The following is an 8744-nucleotide window of genomic DNA, read 5'->3' as shown; positions in this document are numbered from 1 at the left end:
ATTGACAGCCTTCCAGATGGACATTGCACAGATAACCACTTTCATGAGCAGCCACCAGCAGTGCACCTTTCCTCTCCTGGACACTCTGAGGATGCTTCAGCCCCGGATCAGGAGGAAAACTGAGGGCTGGAGAGCAGCTCACATTTTATCCTACCTTTCCTGCTGAGATGTCACATTTTATGAGGACCACAGCGCAATGCCTGTACTTGTCCACTGAGGAGTGGACTGACCCCGCTGGCCTGTCTCACATGTATTAAGCCACCAAATGGTAACACATTTCGCTCCATAACAGCATGAGCCAGATGTCAAAAGAAAGACAGCTTCGACAATCTGTTGTCTGTCTCAGATTTTGCTCACCCTAACCATGCTCTTCAACATCGCTGAAAGGCTGCATTTTATCACGCAGGTGGAGATTGTTTATTGTTATATTAGCTTCTCTCCAACTTCTTGTAGACAGTCTCTGATACAGCTCAAGCCTCAGATTTTGGATTTCCAAAGCTTCCTCCCCGTCATGTGCATAGAGGAGTGTTATTCATAAGAGGCTGTGTCTTCATGCCTTAGTCATTAGCAGAAATGGGCCATAGATCATGTCATGTTGTCTGTAACCTAGTTAGATTCTGACAGGAGAGAGCTTCTAAAATCATAGGTTCACATTAGAAACCTTTAAAAACTCATTAGCTTCTGATAATTATCCTAATATCCAAAGCACTAAAAATCACAGAGCTCATTTCTGCCTGAGAACCGACTGTGAATATGCTCAGAGAAAAAAAAGAAAAAAAAAAAGCTCAGCCTCTTCACAGAAACAAAAGAAATAGCTGTTCTGAGTGTGAGCGTTTGGGGCTGGTGCAGAAACAGCCCGCTTCCCTTCCTGAGCGTGAAGAGTGGAGTCAGTTCATTCAGCAGCAGAGGAGGAAAAAAAAATGCAGCAAAATCTTAATTCATCGCTCTGCCTTGGGACACCCTCTTTTCCGGGCCATCTCCCCCTGAACGTTTGACGTCTCTCTGCCAAGCTCATAAAACAGTGCGTTCCTCCAACCTGCATTTGTGCAGAAACTTCAGCCAGTTTTACTGCGGTCGTGCTAGACGAGGTTTCTGTGAGGCCACTGGTCCTTGAAAACATAACGCCCCGTAGGTGCACCCTCGCAATTCAAATGTTGGTGGCCAGGGACACTGTCTGTGTCCCCTGAAAACTGTGGGTGTCCAAGTGACTGCCTCACCTCGAGCCCTGTGAGGATACAGCCACGTACCTTTGTGTATTTTGAGGTACAAACCAAGTGACCCAAAGGTACCTTCTCTCGCTAGAGACTGCGCAATGGAAGCACCTCTCCTTCAGCTTAATTAGTGACCACTGTGCGTGAAAAGCCCTGGATGGCAGGGCACATTACACGCTTGAGCGCTGTTTTGTAGATCCAGCCACTCACATTTGATCCCATCATGGGTGGGAAATGGAACAAAATTTCTTTAACCTTATCTCTTATGGATTTTAGCTAAGGATGGCCGAGTCTGTTGCTAGACTTGCTTCTAGTGGCAAAATCATTTAATCTCATAATAAAGATGTTATAAAAGTATTTTATTCCATATTTATTGCTATACTAGCTCCTGAAAGTAGCCAGAACTAAATAAAAACCTGCTAGAACAACAGCACAACAGAACAATGAACGACTCTTAAAAACCACAGGCATGAATTTAAAATATACAGAAAGGTGATCGTGATATTAGCATTACCCCTGTACTCCTCTTCTGTCACACCTGATGTGATTGGGAATGCATTTTTCACAATTTTGGGGACGTTGCTCTTCTCTGTTTAGTATGGGCTGGGATTTGCCTTTAACTCCTGCACAGGGCTAGCACAGGAGGGCTGGAGTCCAGGTGAAGTTTTTTACTGATGTCCCTGGTTTAGAACAAATAACAACCACAAAATGAATTCTTGCAACATGGTTTTTACACACCTCACCTAATGGGACTTTTGGAGCTAAAAGGGAGATGATGACCTGAGGAAGCAGGGACAGTAACCATGGCTACGGGGGACATATTCACCTGTGTGGGTTAACTACAGGGGTGGATACACAAAAGACACTTATTGACAGTATCTGCTACACAATAATGAAGGTTTTGTCCCCAGAAGAATCAGTAATTGCCACACTGGCAGCATGTTGAGTACTTTTATTACAGAGATTATTAAAATGCCACTTACATTTAAAGAAACAATCACTAAGGACATTAGCTTCTATAAAATAAAAAACTCTTGAGCCGTCGCACTTGCAAGCACAGTCCTGGCTTTTGAAAAATCAAGCTTTGCTCTTTCAGTAGCTTACGCTATTACTTGAGATAGCTATGGCAGGATCAGGGCCAAGTTCTGATTTTTCCCTGGGAAGAACAGGAATATTTCCGTGCTCTTCATTGAGGTACCAGCTTCGCCAGCACTTCTGGCATCACCCGTGGCCCTGACCTGGGGAGTTACATGGATGTTTCTTCTCTCACGAGGTGAACATCATGAGCCTCAGCCACCTCCACCATCACAGGAGGCTTCTTTGGGGGTGGCCAAGTGGGGATGCTCCTGAAAGGTTCCTGGTTTTCAAAGGCCGAAGAGGTAGCTTTCTGAAGATTGGGCTCCATAACATATCTCCTGCTGCCCACCTGAAATCACAGTGACTTGTAACCCTTGAAAAGATTAGGTTAAGATGGTAGCAGACGACAGCATCAGAGATATTGTCAGTGAATTTAAGCAGAGAAAAATAAGGACAGGAAAATGTGTAACTGTACTAAAAAAGGGGAGGGGTGGGGTGTTGGGTGACAAAATGTAAGTGAAAAGGTCTGAAAAGTCTTTTCTCACCTGCAATAGCTGTGTCATATAAAGGTGTCATTGTGGAGCAGTGCTAGCACTAACAACTGAGTTTCGAGGAGTGAGTTCTGTTTCCCTTCACCTGACTGCATCTGCTTCATTCATTTCGTCCATTAGCCCTATGAAAGCCTCCATTTCAGAGCGTTTGTTGTGCACTGAGGAAAGCTGTACAGGTGGTGCTGCCTCAGCAGGAAACCTGCTCCTTGCTGAGGGACCGTCAATTATTTGCAGCGAAACTAAAACAGAGGAATAAATATTACATGCTGATGGATATTTGTCAGAAAAGATAGGAGTACTTTCAGCGGGGCTTGTCAGGCACAATGCGTTCAGCATATCCACATTTTCCATGGCAAAGGGAACAGAGCGCTCCAGCTGCTCCCCTGGCAAGCCTAAAGTTTTGTCTCGTAAATTTAAATTATAGATGACATAATGGTGGAATGGAAATGGATTGCACCTATAGAGATAAACCCATTGAAAAACCTTGCACTTGCAAGGGAAGGAGGGAAGAAGGAGGTTCCAACGTGCCGCAGATCTTCCATTTGTTGTGATATTCAGCCTCTCCAACTCAACACTTTGTTAAGTAATTTGTTTCCTTTTTTTTTTTTTTTTTCGTTTCCCCCCACCTCCATTGAATGCGATGAACAGTTCTGTGAAGCTCAAAGAGAGTGCTAGGTTGCAAATATAACAAGAAGCTTGCCAATGCCTGGGAGTCCAAACTGGCAATGATTTCTGTTGTGTCAGCATTTAAGTATTATTGTAGTGTTATCATATCGTGGCATAAAAAAATAACATGGAAGCAGCCATGCCAAAAGCTTGATGTTTGACTGAAAGCACACACTGAGTATCCATAGGTACCTTTGGGTTCTTTGCCAAAACATCATTTTAATATGAACCATTCAGTAGACCTTATACTCAGTCATGAGAAACTCTACTTTTTAATTTAAACCAATAAGGCAAAACCTGCACTGGCAGGTTTCCTGCATCTGATATTAATGAGGGGAAAAAAAGAAAATAATAAGGGAAATTATTTGATAAACTGCAGTACCTTGGGGTGACTTGACAGCCTTATAAAGTAGGCAGTCCCAGGCCTGGAGCCTGGAGAAGGCTCTGGTTTGTTGTTGCCTCTTTCCTTTTTTTTTTTTTTTTCTTTTTTTTTTTTCTATACATACTGACCTTGTCATTTAAAAAAAAAATGTGCAGAATTCCACAACAAATTTATCTGCCTGTATCAGTGCTATAGCAAAGACTTATAAGTGGAGACAGAGGACAGAGCAAGTAGAAAGAGGGAGCTTATTGCTCAAGAACAGGCAAAGCACTCTGTTTTTGGACTCAGGGAAAATGATGTCTGTGTGATCAATACAGCGAATCAGGGAAGTCCTGTTGCACACTGTATCATTGAACATCTGAAGCCATGCCGGGCTTGACAAGCAAGTGGAAACGCAACCTGAAGTTTAAAAAATGTAAGGATACACATGCTACAGACTACATTCAGATCCAGATGACTGTCTCACTGTACGAATATACTAGGTGTGCTGAAGAGGAATTTATTTCTACAACTGTTATTAGGTAGAGACTTGTCCTTTGGTTAATCCCATGTAAATTCAGCCAGCTGCACAATGACAAACACCAGCTCTTGGGCAAGAGTAGGAGGAAGGTTTGGTCATTCTTCAGCTTCCTTTGATCTTTTGCATCCTCTGAACTTTATTGCACTGCGCAGTTTGCTAACAACTGGTACGCTGCTCTCGGCAGCAGCACGCAACCGAGCAGCCAAAAGCAGGATGAAGAACCTGGGCCCAATGACTTTAACTGAAGAAGCAACTGCTGAAAGGAAATTCATTGGAAACAGAGCTGAGAGTTCACAGGAAACAAACTTTGATTTTGTCTTGGAGGAAAAACTCATCCAAGGCTACTCAACAGGGCATACGGCACAAGATCTCAAAACAAAAGGCTTGAGTATAAGTGCTACTGACACCATATGTAAAGAGTTACTGCAAAGATGGGAGCAGAAATTTGGCCTGGAAAACCTGTGCTCCATGTTCTGTGCATTTCTCTCCCCAGAATGACCATGAGCTGTTCTCAGTCATTGCTTTAGCCTCCCGGCAGGAAGATGAGGAACAGAAGCCTCTTCTCACTCTTAAGATGGAGCCAAGCCAGCAGAGAAAATGAAAATGAATAATAGGATGTGGAGACAGTGAGCTGAGATAGCCAGAGATCCCCAAAGTCTTTGCTATCTTTGCCCTTTGTTAGGTTGTCTGCAGATAGTTAAATCTTCAAAATTTGAGCAAGTTTAATTAAAGGTTACCTAGCATATTTCTGCTCCCTAAATAGATAGGATCTTCCTTTCAGCAAGGTTTATGATGAATACAAAATCTGCTTTCCACAAATATTTTTCATTCTCACTTAAAATTTTGCTGCTTCTGCAAACATTCCTGCAACCAAACTTATTTGCCAGGAGGTACGTGAAGAGCAGACAAAAAGGGAGTGCAAACACATTAAATGTGAATTCACTTAGAATTTAATAACCAAAAAAAAAAAAAAATGCACAGCAATTTCATGCAGCACTTGCCAGGCAATGGAATCAGATCCAGAAAGTTGAATACAGCTGACAGCAATGTGTCTAACACCTGATCATTCACGATAAACACCGGAAAAAGTAAAGTGAGGACCAAAAGAGACCAGATTTGAAATGCATTATGAGGCCTAATGCTGCAATTAGGTACGTGGAGTTAGGATTTAGGAATAACTTTACACACGTCTATCTGAATGGATTGAGATGGATCCCACCTGCCCCAGGAAAAGCCAGCTCCATTTGGAGAAGCCACACAACTGCAATGGCAGTGATGCCAGGAGCATTACTACGAACTCCCCCGGTGTTAATTTGGTAATCTGTTTTGCAGACCTAATTTGATTTGCATACCCCCACCATAAACTACATTGCTCATGGAAAATATACGTGTGTAGGACTTCAGGTCCCTGCAAGCCAGTGGAGATCTGAAGCTGGATTCCCTGCACCCTGGGTAAACATTGAACAATGAGCTGCCACCACCGCCTTTTGAAAAGACTGACTCCCACTCCATTTTGTGAGGAAAAACACCTCTAACTGCAGAGCTGCGAATCCTGAACAGAAATAGGATCCTCCCTCTGGCCCAAGATTCTGATCTCCGATTTGTGTTAAAACAACAGCGAGTGCTGGATATAACTACAGCAGGACTGATGCTCCCGAGGATATTAGGATTATTAAAAGGGATCAGCACCCCTTCAGCTGGCTCCGCATGCATAGCTCCCCATTGGCACCAGTGGAGTGATGCTGAAATATGATGACTGGCAGGGGAAGGAGGAGCACGCTACCCTACAAAACTGGGGGGTAACAGCTCCAAAAGCAGTTCAGAAAGTTTTCTTATAGCCTCGTTCATCTTCAGGCTTTGTCTCAAAATTCAGAGAACTTGGCACGGTAGCACCAGAAACTGGCTGTGCTTTGCTGAAAGCCCCCAGAGGACATGCCCAGCCAGCATGGTGCTGCTGAAAGAGGAATAAGTTTCTGGGCCCTCCAGAAGGGGAAAACACATTTCAACCCCCCCTAGAAAACCACAGCACATGTCAAAGAGGGAAGTGTGCTGCTGGCCTACATGAACACTCATTTGCACCTGGCAGAGGAGGAAGACCTAAAGAGCCATTAAAGCCTGATGTATGGAAGTGGTTTTTGTCTTGCAAATGGGAGCAGGGCTCACAGTTTCGGTTGTCTTTGTCATAAAGCAGTGAATCCTAGGTTCTTAGGGTGTGCATCTGCGCCTGGGTATGGCTTAGTAGCAATGTATGCACCAGCATATGTTCCTCATCTCCTGGCTGGATTGCTAGAGGAGCTGGATAAAGCTGGTTTTAAGGTCTTTCCTCTTTTTCCCACCTCCCACCATCCTCTTGTCGCTGTGCCTCCTCCCTGAGCTGTAGGGCAGCTAGGTAAAGAGAGAGAAACAAATAATCAACGGGTGGGGTAGGGTGTCTGCTTTGTAGGTTTTTTACACTATTTTCTGACTCTGTCATTTCTCCTTTGACTGTGTTCCAGTCACTGTAGCTATTAAAATCAGGGGAGTTATTACCTGCATGCTGAGCCTAAACGAAGCCTTTGGTGCTTCAGAGAATTTCCTGGCACTTCCAGCATCACAGAAGCACTGTAGTACCCAGCAAAGCTCTGGGAACAGACGTCAGGTCATTTCCAAGCCCATTTTACCTCTGATTCTTGTTATACATCACAACAACTAATTAGTTTATTCATCTACATGGAGGGTCTGTGTTTTGACAATACATGAAAATGTGAAAAGCTCAGGTACATACAGGCTGCTGTCGCCCACCTCTGATGTCCTGTGGCAGTCAGTGCATAGCGTCTCAACAGGCACATTTATAATCTCAGTTGTGCCACACTTGTCATCTATTACAAGTAACATCCCTGGTCTGTGGTCAGCTTTATCTTTGAATGAGAGCAGCAGTCTGGCTGCTGCTCCTCGTATATTGTAACTTCCTGCCTGAAGGTAGTTCTGCGGGCCAGACGAACTATTCAGTGAGAGCACTAACTTGCACGTGTTCCAGCACACCTCTCTATGGCACTGTTTAAAGACTTTATCAGCTAGATAAAGCAACATAGCATTGTGTATACCAGCAGAGATAAGCGAATAATTCTTGCTTTCTTTTATTTTTTTAAGCGAAATGATTTTGAAACCGATTGGAGATTTAAAATGGCTGATTTATTTTGCTAATAAATGGATAGTTAAAAAGCTCAAAATGGGTCACAGCATTGCATCCATTGTACAAAGCATGCCTCCTTCCGCTGGGAAATACAACCTCTTCAGTTTACTGGTGGAAATGTAGATATTTCATAGATTAAAATCATTTCTAGTGATTCTTGACACCAACTTCTTATTTCCAGGAACAATATACAAGCCTCAAGGACGTGAAGTGAAGAATAATACATCCACTTGAATCTGCAGAGATGTTCCAGATGCACATAGCAGAACTTGGACTGAGTCCAGCACTCAGGGGCTAACACCTCTACCCTCAGATAAAGTGCCACAGGATCTTTTCACAAGAGTAAATTGCAGATTGCGAAACAGTTACCTTAACTAGTTCCTGATGTGCTGTATCACACCACATTCAAATCTCCATCTGTGGTGTCTGCAACTACTGTTCGTAAAATGAAGGTTTCAGCACAGAAATAAATATGATGTAGCTCTGTGATAGTTCCATGGAGCGATTTTCATTGTTTCGTTGGCCCAGCCTTTTAATGTGCTAGGTACTTCAAGCCTGTTTAAATAACACATTGCTGAGGAACAGTCTGGAGGTCTCGGGGAGCATGCGGACATCATTTTCAATATTATCAAGTTGCACTCTAAATATATTTCTCAACATATTGTTCTTTTCCTGTCTTGTCACATCGGGTTGTCATTCATTGTTACAAAGCAGCCATGTACCATCCCAGACGTGACAGCATTTTCAAAGAATGAGACGCTTTTAATACAGCAGTATATATAGTACCCAGGCTTGGATAGCCATGTGGTGTATCTATATCATACCACGCAGCATTGTTGACCTATGAAGCAGAGAAGCATGTTTGCTTTCAAACCTCTCTCCTTGGGGCTTCTGTTTTGGTGGGCTCACAACTCATTAAGACCTTCCCCTCATTCTTGGCTGTTTGGCTAAGCTGAAGAAGAGCAGCAGCAGTGCTCCCACAAAGCCATCCCATGGTAAACCTATCATAAGCAGATCTTAACCAATGCTAAGCTACCAGAGTCACTAGCAAGAAAAAAAAAAATGTATATCAAGTTGACTGGTAGTAGTCACAGCATAAGCAGGCTGGTTTCCCAAGCACTGAGAATTGTACTGACTTATTGCCTTAGTCCAGAACAGGAAACAG

Source organism: Anser cygnoides, chromosome Z (genome assembly GCF_040182565.1).
Source record: "Anser cygnoides isolate HZ-2024a breed goose chromosome Z, Taihu_goose_T2T_genome, whole genome shotgun sequence".
Classification (NCBI taxonomy): Eukaryota; Metazoa; Chordata; class Aves; order Anseriformes; family Anatidae; genus Anser; species Anser cygnoides.
Note: the sequence above shows the minus strand (reverse complement) of the source record.